Genomic DNA, 12,539 nt, shown 5'->3' with positions numbered 1-12,539 from the left:
CTTCTCCCACTGATTTAGTTCCACCTTTAGTCACAAGATTGAAAGCCAGTCTACACAGGGACAGTGCTGTGCAGAGGCTACCTCTGGAGGCGTGTCCTGTGTGGACATTCTCATTCTGAAGTTAAGAGGGCAACCCTTTTCCAAGAGGGCTGAATCCTCACTGGTGGTTAGCGCAGGATGCAGGACATGCAGTGCACAGTAAATATCCACAGCAGCTCAGTAACCTCCTGGTGTATTTCTAACTCTATTGAAAGGCCTTCTGTGAAACTGGAAATGTTTCTGGAGTTGTTTCTCCCTCTCCTGCCTGGCAGTATTATATCAGTGATGGAGTTTCATCAGAAGGAGAATATCACTTTGGTGGTTTTTTTTCTTTCTGGAGTAATTTCCATGAAGCATTATTGTGTAAAGTCATGTTGATTTTATGCCAGTGAAATTGTCAAGGACTTCATCATAGAAGTGTCCAAAAAAAGGTGTTAATAATACAGGTCTAGCTCACAGATGGCTTTGGGATAGGCTAGGGATAAGGCTTGTCAAGTGTTTCTCACATGCTACAGAGAGACAGGTCCTGTGAGAGAGCTGTCTGAAATGCATTCCCCTCCCTGTGTGGCTGACACTTTGCTGTACACTGAGGGTGATCAGGTCTGATTCTCCCTGCTCACTCCTTCGTGTTTCCTGTCCCAGTATTGTTCCTGAATGGCACACAGAGGTAATGTCTGAATCCAGCAGTTCTGCTGAGTGCATGAGGGAGGGAGAAGGTTTCTGTCCCACACATGCATCATGCACACGTAGCTCTTATGAGCACTTTTTGGTTTTTGTGCTGCCGGTAACTATTTGGATTTTGATGCACAGAAAGGAAATGGAAGAAGGCAAAAACCAGGAAGGTGATGTTGTACAGATACCTCAGCCAGCCCCTCAGTGTGTCATCCCTTCTCTACTGCACCCTCTTCAAGGGAAAACAGAGGTGTCATGTCCAGCTCCTCAGCTGGAGAAACAGCTGGTTTTCCCACTGTTAAGCCAGGAAGAAGGATTTTTCCTCCCCTCCCCAAGAGCCTGCTGTGCAAAACTTGTATGTCTTGAATAAGGAGAGCAAGTGGAAGAGAATGCTCCCCCAGACAGTGGGAATGAGGAGAACAGCTGACAGCTTGCCATGTGCAGCTTGTGGATCTCAGCAGTTTGTGGTGCTGGGGAATGGATTTTGAAGGAAAGGAGAAATAAAGGCAGGATGTAAAGGGAAAACAAGAATGACATGTACCATCTTTTGATCAAAGGTAAAGAGGTTTCTTGGATTAAGACTCCTGATCTCCTAGGTAAAAGAAACATAGCGGACCTTATCTACTTGGAGTTTGGTGAGCTGTATGATGTGGTGTCCCAGAAGAAGCAAATTAGTAGAGAAGCTTCAGCTGAAGAAGACAGGGATTAATAGAGAAATCCTCAAGTGGGTAAGAGACTGACAGAATTGAGACACCGGTTCCCTAATAGGCTGAAGGGAAATTATCTGTGAGGCTGCCTAAAGATTACTCTTAAGACTGATCTTTTTTTAATATTACTGTTAATTACCTTGGCACTGAAAGTAGAAATGCTAATGAAATCTGCTGATGAAACAAAGCTGGGAGGTATCATCAGGGCAGAGGTGGATTCCAGCACTAGGAGAGCTCTTTGTGACTGGAATGATCAAGGTAAGGTTCAATGAGAGAGTGCAAAGTCACACACCAGGAATCTGTTGCTTGAAGAGTAACAGGATTATTTCTTAGCAGAGAGATCTTCCCCAAGATGGGGAAAGTCTCGGGTGAAGGTCACCAAAGGAGGAAGAACCAGCGATGCTACGAGGGGGTGAAAAAGGCAAGTGAGCTCTGAGGACGTAGCAGCATTTCCAGTTGTGGTGAGTGAGATTAATGCCAGGGGCTTTACATCCAAGAGGATGTGAGACTCCTCCAGGATAGTGTGTGCAGCACTGCTCACCCACACCAGAAGGATGTTCAGCCTGAGGCAGGTGCAATGAAAGGCGGTGGGGTGATCAGAGGGACGGAGGGTGTCTCTTGTCTGAGAGTATGTTTACTTATCAGTCACAGAAATGATTGCAGAGAGACATTTGAGCTGATTTGAAAATAGATGTGGCACCAGTTCGAGCTTTTCAGCATCCTTAATTATTTTGCACTGAACTTCATGCTACTGCAGCTACACAAAGTAATTAAACCACGGTGTGATGTGCCTGCAGGGTGAATACTATGAGGGAGCTTAGTTACCCAGTCTGGCAGAACAAAGGTTAAGAGAGGAGAGATTTGCTGCCTATAAATACTTTTAGGAATTGGGGGTTGGGAAAGTAAGTGCTAGGGAGAGAGGAGAGCTGCATAAGCTAAAGGACAATGTGGCACAAGAATAAATAGATATAAATTGGCCATGAATGAATTTAGGTTGGAAATCAGAAGGTTTCTAAGCAACAGAGCAGGGAAGGAGGTGCTGGAACAGCATTCTAGTAGCACAAGTTAGGGCGGAAACCTAATGAGATTTAGGACAGAGCTTAGTAAGTTTAGAAAAGACCATTTGTTTTGTACTTGCCTGTTATTCAAAGGGATTGAACCTGATAAGCCAAGAGGTCCCTTTTTCATTTTATTTTCTGTACCTGCCTTATTGCCTTATCAGAGCTGCACCCTTGCAAACAAAAGCCAGGTAAATCCTGAACAGAGCTTATGTGATGAGTTTTTCGGCGTTGATCCCATGGATATTTAAGGAGGGTTCATTCTGTGTCAGGGATTTAAACAAACAAAAAGCAAGCCAAGACAATGCATGGAGAAGGTCTGCAAATATGCAGTAGTATAGATGAGAGCTCACATATGAAAGAGCTTCTTCATATAGAACAGATGTTCTCAGAGCACCTGGCTTTGCTGGAATGCTGCTTCAAATGCAGGTAGGTGCTCTCCTGAGATGTCAGAACTTAAAGGGATTTTCTGAAGGGAAAATATCTCATGTATTCCTGCCATTACCAAGGACTCTGTGCCTGGGGAGGATATAAGATTTGCTGCACTGGGAAATTCAAGGAAAAACCACCACCCAGCAGCGGTTGAGTTTGTCTCTGATGCCTGGCCACAGCACTGCACTTACTCTGATCCTTCATAATGTTCCATGCTGGACAGGCACCTCTATTGCCTCCTCTAAATCACCAATGGATGATGATGGTTCCTTCCTGGTGAAACACTTATGTAAAATCTCCATGCATGGATATGATTGAAAGAGAAGGCAGGAGAGGGAAGTTCTCTGTTATACATTAGACCTCTGGAGACAGTTTGAAGGCGTCCTCCAGCAGGAGGCAAATTCCCAAGGACAGGCTGGGCCCAAGGGAACAGGAGTAGCATGTAATGAAGGGCCCCTGAATGAGGAGAACAGTTTTATAATCACAGTTCCTTATTTAGTAAAAAATCCCAGATTATTCCAGATAGGTGGATGTTTTCCCCTTCCCAGCCCAGAGTACCATACCAGCACAGAATGAGAAAAGAAGAAAGAAGAAACAGCAAGGCTTGAAATGTCACTATGTGTCAGTCTCATTTGTCAGTAAAGTTTTCAGAAAGAAAACCTGGAAGAGGTTTTCATCTCACTGAGGAGAAATTACCATTTATCCTGCTTAGTTGTCAGCTTTATGTTACTGGAAACAAAGCATGGTACTCTCACAGCTACTGCTTCTGCTTCTCAACTCTGCAACATCTCTGAGTAGCTGAGAAGTGCTTTGCGAATGATAATGTAATTACAGCTCCTATAAACACTCTCCTTGCTTTACAGGTGGAGGAACCAAACCATGGAGAGTGTAAAGGATTTGCCCAAAGGATCAGCAATTCATTTCAAAGCAAGGAGTCCTCATCTACCTATCCACCAGACATTCATCTTGTCCCGTGAACTTCCATCTAGATGAGTTGCTGCTTTACAAAAATGTATGTGTCTATACAAATATGCATATATATGTTTCCCAAAGCAAGAAGAAAAGAAAGAACAGACCTTTACCTCTTTTCGCTGAGCCTGGACAGGTAGAGAGAGGAACAGGTAAAGTTGACTGAAGGGTGGGTGAGCTTTAGCACAGCACTTTGGTCTTGCTAGAGCCCACCTCTGTGTCAGTGCTGGGCTCCCAGAAGAGATCCGTGTCTGAGGGAGGACACTCTGGACGGGGTGAGCAGACCCCAGTCAGCTCCCAGGAGCTCAGCCTCCTGCTGTGGTCTGACACTGGCTCACTGGCTGGAGATCCCCTCGAGCCTGGAGGACTAATGCTGGGGGAGACCAGCTCCTGAGCTGTTTCTGACATGCACTGGCAGCTGTCTGCCTGCTACTCTTTTAAAGGGTCTTTGTGAATCAGGATAAAAATGTGACCTTACGCAGGCAGCATTGTGAGCGCAGCTTGGCTCAGGTTCAGCTCTTCCTCTGGCTCCCAGCTACTCTATTTTTATTGAAAGAATTTTGAGGCTATCAGAAAGGAAGTCAAATTGTTTTAGGAAAACAATAGAAAAGCAACTTGAAGTTTATTAGCTTCCTGCCCAGGGTCTGGGACCAACTTGTCAAACTTATTAGAGCGATGGCGGGACTATTTATTTAAAAGGGCTAGCGACAAGACTCACAATTTCATTCCTGTTTAGGCCTTGGTGGAAACAAAGGAAAGCCATAAAATAATATCTGAAGGGAGCAGATGTCTAACTGGTAAATGGTGCAAATAAGGTTGGCCTGTGAGACACTGGTGGTGGTCACCAGTGCAGTGGCTTTTGTGGGATTTTGTTATCGACCGAATGCCCAGGCTTGCATTCATAGGCCAGTCCCATCACCCCAAACTCCTTATTATGGCTCAAATTTTCAGATGGAAGCCTCACACCTAAGAAAACAAATTTGGCAGGAAAAGGTCTTCGTTTTAGAGCTACTGAAAGGAGCAAGACAATGCGGCAGGTCTGCAGAAGAGCCAGGAATAGAGCCCAGGTGTCCCTGATCCCATTGGACTGCTGGAGCCCCCTGACTGCAAAAAGTATTTATATCCATCAGAAGCAGCTGCAGTCTGCTTCGCCATCCAGCTACCCCAAAGTAGCAGCACCATTAAGTCATTGAATACATGCTGGCATGTGGCTGGTGAGGAGAATGGACCATCAGACTCACGAGCAGAAAATGTCTGTGCTGTCCAAGCCCTTCTGAGGAGTTTCATTGTTAGCAAGGAAACAAGAAGAGAATAAAACAGGTAACTAAGAAGCACTTAAAAAACTCTGCTTAATGCAAAGCCATATCCCTTTTTCAGAGGGCTCTCTGCTAACTGAGTGTTTAACCTGCTTCCAGGGAGGATTGAGGAGGAACTCACCTCTCCTTTCAGTGGTGCAGTAGGAGTCTCTAGGAAGTCAGGCGCTGAGAGGTACTGAGCCCGCAGAGCTGTGCACACAAGCTTTGAAAGCTCAGAAACTGCTTTTCAGATGAAAGGAAGAAGAGCCCACCTCAAAAATTCTCTTCCTTCTTCTCCTCATTAGCTTAGCTAAAAGCGGGAATGCAAAGCTGCCGTTTTCTCTGAGGCCTGGGGCAATAATACATCTCATATTGGCAAGTGACAGAAGATCTCGGTTTATGTGTTCCTTTTAATTTACTCGGGTTAGATGTTTATAAAAGAGTCAAAGTGAGTGCATGATCTCTAAGAAACTGGGTCTTAAACTTGGTAATTTTAATGTTAATGCAACAGTCTTCCACTCATTTAAGTCATTCTTGCAACTTCTAGAAGGTTTTTGTAATTTCTGTCCCTCTGAGATACTGCCTTGGTAAACAAGTCAGCCAAAGAAGTGCACTGAGCAGTGCAGCATCCCTGGTTCATCACAGTTGGTAGGCGTTTACTTAATTTTAAGTACATTCTTGAGCTGCACTGATTTCAGTGGGATTTAATAGCCTGCAAGTTAAGCACCCTGCATTGCCAGGCAGCTTTGCTGGGGGAATTCCAAGGCAGATAGCAGCTAGTCAATATATTCTCAATGGCCTCTGCTGCAAGAGGCGCCACGTGCAAATCACATGATGGTGATTTCTGGCAACAGAAAATAATTTATTCGCACTTATTTGGCATCTGCGTCATCTGGACTGGTATCAATTCGTGCTTTGATCTAGTGAGTAGTGTTTTGACCCCGAGTGTGTGCTGTGAGAATCTCTCTGTCAGTCACTCAGGACTCTTGGACTCCCAGTAGCCCCTGAGGCTGAGATCCTGCAAAGACTTGGTCATGTGAGTGACTCGATATAGTTACGGCTCAGGGCCATTCCTGTGCGTACAGTCCTTCTGTCTACAGATGTCACAGACTGGAAAATGTTGTAGGTTGCTGAAACTCCTGGTTTGTTTGTTTTTTTTTTTCTAAAAATATGGTTTCTCAGAAACTTCTGGAATGACAGAGGGTACTAGCCCACTGGACACATGGATGCCGGGGGTTTTCTCACCCCCAGAAGGCTGTGACGTGTAACCATGTGGTGCCAGCATTGGCACTGAGTTCCTGGGACGTGGGGTTTAAGAAGTTATGCTGCTGTGAGATCTCTCAGCTCTAAATCTTGAGGCTTTAGGAAAAGGTTGCTTGAACAATATTACCAGGGTGGAAAGAATCACAGGCACATGTCTCTTCATAAAGCAACCTGAGGAGCAGAAGGACCTCAGTCTGCTCTATACATTCTCTGCAGGGGGAAGAGAAATCAGGACCTGAATCTACTCTGAAGGCCAAGATCTCTTGAGCTCTCCCTGGAAGTCAGCTTCAAAGGAAGAAACAGTTAAAAGGATTTGAGGAAAGAGAGACGTGCCTGAATGGCGGTGAGTGGAGCTGAAAAGTCAACAGCCTGAGTTCTGGGAGCATTCTCAGATGGTGCTTGTTGCTCCCAGCCAGTCTGTTCTCTTTTGCGATAGCCTGAAAGAATTTCAAAGCATGACATCCTGAGTAAAATTAAGAACTTGGTTAATTGCAAAAATCTATGAGTAATGGTCCTTCCTACCCATTTTGTGATGTGTGCTGGCTGGATTCTGAAGCCTTCTGTAAGAAAATGACAGCAAGTGGAGGGGGCAGGAGGACACTGCTGGCCCAAGCAGATTAGAAGGGTGCATTTTATTTTAGAAGACCAGACATCCATGTGTGTGCAAGAGCTCACAAAGTAGCTTAACCCCCAGCAATGTTAATGTGCACAGCATGCAGGGAAGGCACCTTGGAAGTGGCTTCCCTTTCCGGAGTGTGTGCCACGAGATGAGCAGTGCCAGGGAAGCAGGCAGCCCTGCTCCCTCATGCTGCACCTCCAGTGTGGCTGCATGAAGGGAAACCATCTCACCTCACAGGGATGCCTCAGGTACCCATACTTGTCAGCCTGGTGTCCTGAGGATTTGTCAGAGGAAAGCCTGGAAAAGGAATGTATCCAGTTTTGTTTTCTGGAGGGGTGAAGGATTTGGTCAATTCAATTCCCCTTAATTGTTTTTCTGGACACCTGGGTTTCCTGGTAAAACACTGTTTGGCTTTCTAACAGCCAAAGAAGAGGTGACAGGCTGCAGAGGAAGCAGGTGTGAGTGTTAGTCACCTACAGCCACAAGGCAAGGAAATGGGTGCCCTGCCTCCTCCTTGCGGCCAAGCAGTGAGCCAGGCTGGCTCTCCAGGTGGCCACAAGCAATGCTCATGTTTAAAGCTACAAGGAGTGGGGAGGAGGCTTAGGAAATTCCCTGAGCACTGAAGTCCTGCCTAACGTAGAGCTTTCCCCACTGAGCTTCCCATTTAATTTAATTTAAATTCTCTCCCCCTGGTGCTCGTGCATAGTGCAATTGCTGGATGCTCCGTATAAATCCAGGCACTGCATCCTCACTGGGTCCTTTGCATGCTGTAGCTTCTTGTTTTGAATGCTTAGTGGAGGCAAAGATGAAGTGTGACCATGTCAGGGAGAGGCACACAAAATTGCTACCTGCACACTGAGATGTTTCATTTGTGGGTTGCTGTTTTTTCATGTCTCTTTGAGATGTGATTGACAGAGGTTTGAAGATTGACAGAGGGTTGGTGACTGGTTGAGGTTTTGTGATTGGGCAGATGATATCCAAGTGGGCTTGCAATGTGCTAAGACCCCTCCTATGAGCTCATGCAGAAGGCTGGTGGTAAAATCTGATGATTTAGTGATGTCAGACAGCATTGTGTTTGTTCGTTGATGTTTATGGTTTTCCTTAAAATGGTGGAAAAAGAAGAGAGATTCAAACTTGATTGAAGCAAGTTGAAATATAAATTAGAAGCCATAAAATCATTGGTTTTGAATTGAATCTTGCAGTTCTGTACTCAAAATACAGAGTTTGGCTTCTTGGTGAGAAAAGTGAAATTTAGTTTGCTTAAAAACTACCTCTCACCCCCAAATGGGATTTGAAGAAATAGCTATTTACATAATAAGCAATTTTTTTCCTGGTTGGGGGTGATGGGTTTCGGCCTTCTATGTGTCTGAGAAACAGAGATGCCTCAGCAACACACATCAGTAAAATAGATGGTTTTGCATGTGATACCCATGTGGTATGATGTGGGGGCTTCCCATAATTACCCTCTGCCTGTTGAAGGGGAACGGTAAATTGGTTCTTTCAGACCCAGAAGAATCCAAGACCGATTTTTTGACAATGCACTTCAGTATTTAGGAGTGTTGTCACTGAAAGAGCGCTTCAGAAAACGAGCGGCAGTGGTCAAAAGCCATGCAAGATTGCTCACAGGAAGCTGAGAACAGGGAAATGGAGATCCTTGATGTTGTCTGCTTTTCCCACACTCTTTCCCCACTTTCCTCTCAGGCCAGCTTTGTGAAGAACCACATTTCTCCCTCAGGGAAAGTAACAATTTAACGCAGCGGGGAAGAAAGAGGTTTCGCGATGTGCTGCATGAAATGATGCAGTATCGCTCAGCCAACATCTGGTAAAACGTTCTTAAACAGCCTCATCTTCCTGTATCAGCATTTCTAACATCAATAATTTTATTGGTAATAACCAGTGAGGTCTGAGATTTGTTGGAGGAGGATGGATGGCTGCATTTGGGGAGAGAATCTAAAGGGCTTTGAAGGATGCTGATAGAAAAATGCTGAGGCAACTTCACAATTACTGAGCTGAGAAATCTGCACCGATTTGCACTTCCCAAATTGTTTGGAAAACATGAGAAAAGCTGCCTTGAGAGTATTTGCTGGTGCTTTAATGCCATCAGATTCCTGAGAGCTGGAGAGCTCCCCAAGTGCCACAACGAAGGGTAAATCTAAACCTGGCTTAAATGTTCCTCCTGAAGCTCCTGTGGTTGTCCATGCTGGTGACATGAGGTGCTTTCTCTTGCACTCCCTACAGCCCTATCCCAAATACCTTTGAGAGAAGCTCTTCTCCTGTTCCTACCTGGTAGCTCTGAACAAATCCAAGCCAGTCTTCCAGTCAAATTCTTTCCAATCCAGCTCACACACCTTTCCTTCCACCTGAGCAAACCTTTTCATTTTTCCTCCTCTGCTCAGAACTTTGATTGTCCTTGCATTAAAAAAGACACCTTGATAAATCACTTCATAGAGTTAAAAAAAAAATTATTTTCGCCCCAAAAAGTGGACACACGTGGAAACTTCAGCACAGCAATGACACGAGATTATCTTTCAGCTACCAAAGTGATGTGAAACAGCAGCCTGCAGCTGTGTAAGCAAATAGAGCAGCACTACAGGAATCCATGCAGAGGTCAGTGGTGACCTGTGGAGTGGTTTCTGGCCTGCTCTGTGCAGGCAATCTGCTCAGTGCTGAACTGGATGGGAACTCACGTTCTGTTTCCAAGAGCAACAAAGCTGTGAGATGGTTCGGATGAAAAAAAGAAGAAGATGGAGGTGAAGAAACTTAACGTGATGCCAACATTAATATTATCTGGCCTTGGTAATTGCCAGAGATCTCCAAAGATGAAAGCCTTTTGCTTCCTTCAGTCTCCAGCTGTGACCTCCTGTCCAAGTTGCTGGACTCAACTGGTGATGGTCAGAAATGTCCTGCAGCATTTCCAGCCATGGGAACAGGTGGTGACACAGTCAGTGTGGTTAATATGGAGAAATTCATCCTGGACTGGGTTTCAAGATGCAGTGAAGGAGAATGGAGACACAGCAGAGAAGACCCACCACTTCTGTAACTTAAGCCATCTTAAATCCCTCAGAGTTCTGGGACTGTCTGAGGCTTCCTGTGTTACACAGAGCAGCCTCCAAGCTGCTCTATCTAATAATAAGCTGTCCTCTGAGCTATACCCCTCCTCAACTTCACCACCATCCAGGGTGGACTCCCAGTCTGTCTAGTACTGGTAACAAGGATGGACTGCTGGGAAAACTGGTGTCAAAAAGGAAGGCTCAGCTGATGAAATTAAAGAACAAGAAGTTAAAGCCTCTTGACATCCCCTCCCACCTGAATTGATTATAAGTTGTTGGGAGCAGATGGTCTGCAGCAGGTTGAGGTCAGTGCAGCAGCTTCTGCACAGGTAAATCATACAAGTGTACAGAACTTCTTCAGCATGTCAGGAGAAGTAGTAAAAGGAGAAATTATTTATGTTATTTTTCAAAAAATTCCTCAGATGAAGCTATGAAGGAGGCCTAGTGGCCTTGGTTCGAGGAGAAAGCTTAGTTATAGATCATAAATAAGTAAAAAGAAGGAAATCAATGAAGTAGTTCGTCAGTCTAAGACAGAAAAAAAATAATAAAGAGATATATCCCAAAGCACATTGTAGAACAGGTACTGTTTAAAAAATATTGTAGTGACCTGGACAGGGACAAGAACATGACCAAATTCATAACTAGTACAAGTGTTTCTACCTACTTATGTGTGTATCTGGTAAACAATATACATCAGCACATATGCCCCATGGCATCAATAACATTCCTAATTTGGGGGGTCAGATGGTCTCTTCTATGTTTTAACATACATGTTGTTTACTTTCCTAGGTGGAGATCTGTCAGAGCAGATTTTTTTGCTTTGGTTCCTTGAGTTTTCCTGGTTAGAAGTAACTGTATCAACTTTTTTCCATGGCCGGCTTTTCTCAGTAAGAAAGAGTCCTGAAAAGTGGGTACATGAATTCTGTATTTGTTTGCTTCCTCTGGAACATTGTTCTGTCATTGAGACTCCTTTGGCAGAGGAGGTTTTTTTGTCCCCAGATTTCACAGAGACTGTTCTGAGTTCCCATTCCATTTAGGGAAGAATTGTTGAAGTGCTTCATAGACTATCTTTCTTTTCATGTGCCAGGGGATTTCTGAGGCAGTCCTGAAGATCCACCTCTCCTGCTCTGTGAGACACCATGCCACAAGTCCTGTGGGCGTTGTAGCCTGGACTCATGTGATGGAGTAATCTAAAAGGGCCAGGAGATGAAGTAATGTGGTAGCAGCTGAAATTCCTGGTCAGAGTATGAGCTGCTGCACTGGCACAGCAAGTGTAATAAAGTGCTCCAGGATCCTGAGTAACCTTAACTCCTCATAAAAAAGGTTGTAGGAAGCATTCTGGTGACCAGTTCCATGACAAGAGAGGCATGATTGCCCAAACATGGGGCTTATTGCTGAAGGCAGAGGTTCTGGGAGCGAAAAGACTGTGTCTTAATGTTGATGAGAGACTGCTCTGCTGGTCTTGAGAGCAAGTAATATGGCACAGCTTATGTCCATTTGGCTTTCCTCTCCCTCTTTCCCTCTCCCAGACCCCAAACAGGGTGCTTTTGTCCATGCTGCCTTCTGGGAGCTGTTATTCATCAGGCCCCCATCTGAACCATCCTGGGAAAGCATCACTGGCCTGTGAATAAGTTGTCAGGGAGTGTGCTGGCCATTGAACCGTACTGGTGACAGTGGGGTCACACTGGAACCTGTGCCTTGGCCCTGGTAATTTGTGAGTCACAGATGGACCTTCACTGTCTGAGAGCAAGCAAGGTTTGTGAGAGGAAGAAGGTCATAAAATAAGCAGTGACCAGACCAATGAGCTCAGAGAGAGAGGAGCTGTCCCATAAATCTCAACCTGCTGCATTTGTTGCATTGCTTTTTTGGAGTAACGGATAAAGTGATGGATTTCTCAAGTCCTGACCGTCCAAATATGTGGATAAGGGTATAATCAACACCTCTGTTAAACTTGTGAGCTCATCCAGTAGCTACTTTGTGTAGTTCTGGAGTAATATGGAGTTGGGTTTGTTTTCACAGAGCCAAGTGACTCCAACTTGTTGTGTTTATGGAGCCTCTATGGGCAGAGTGAGCCAAGCTCTGGGACTCAGCTTCCCAGTCTGTGCATGGGCAGTGAGTACAAGCTGGCAGTGAGTACAAGCTGGCAGTGAGTACAAGCTGGCAGGGAGGCAGTCAGTCTTGAGATAACATGCCTATCATCTTTTTAAAACAGTATTTGTACACTAACATTGTTTTTTGAAGAAGGGGGGCTGTCAGCTACTAAACATCTAAGTTTAGCTTTGTTGTCTGTTTGTCACAGAGGTTTTCCTTTTTCTTTTCTTTTCTTTTCTTTTCTTTTCTTTTCTTTTCTTTTCTTTTCTTTTCTTTTCTTTTCTTTTCTTTTCTTTTCTTTTCTTTTCTTTTCTTTTCTTTTCTTTTCTTTTCTTTTCTTTTCT

This window comes from Neopelma chrysocephalum, unplaced genomic scaffold (assembly GCF_003984885.1).
Source record: "Neopelma chrysocephalum unplaced genomic scaffold, ASM398488v2 Primary Assembly neopelma1_87, whole genome shotgun sequence".
Taxonomy (NCBI): Eukaryota; Metazoa; Chordata; class Aves; order Passeriformes; family Pipridae; genus Neopelma; species Neopelma chrysocephalum.
The sequence above is the reverse complement of the archived record's forward strand: the minus strand, read 5'-3'. Positions refer to the sequence as shown.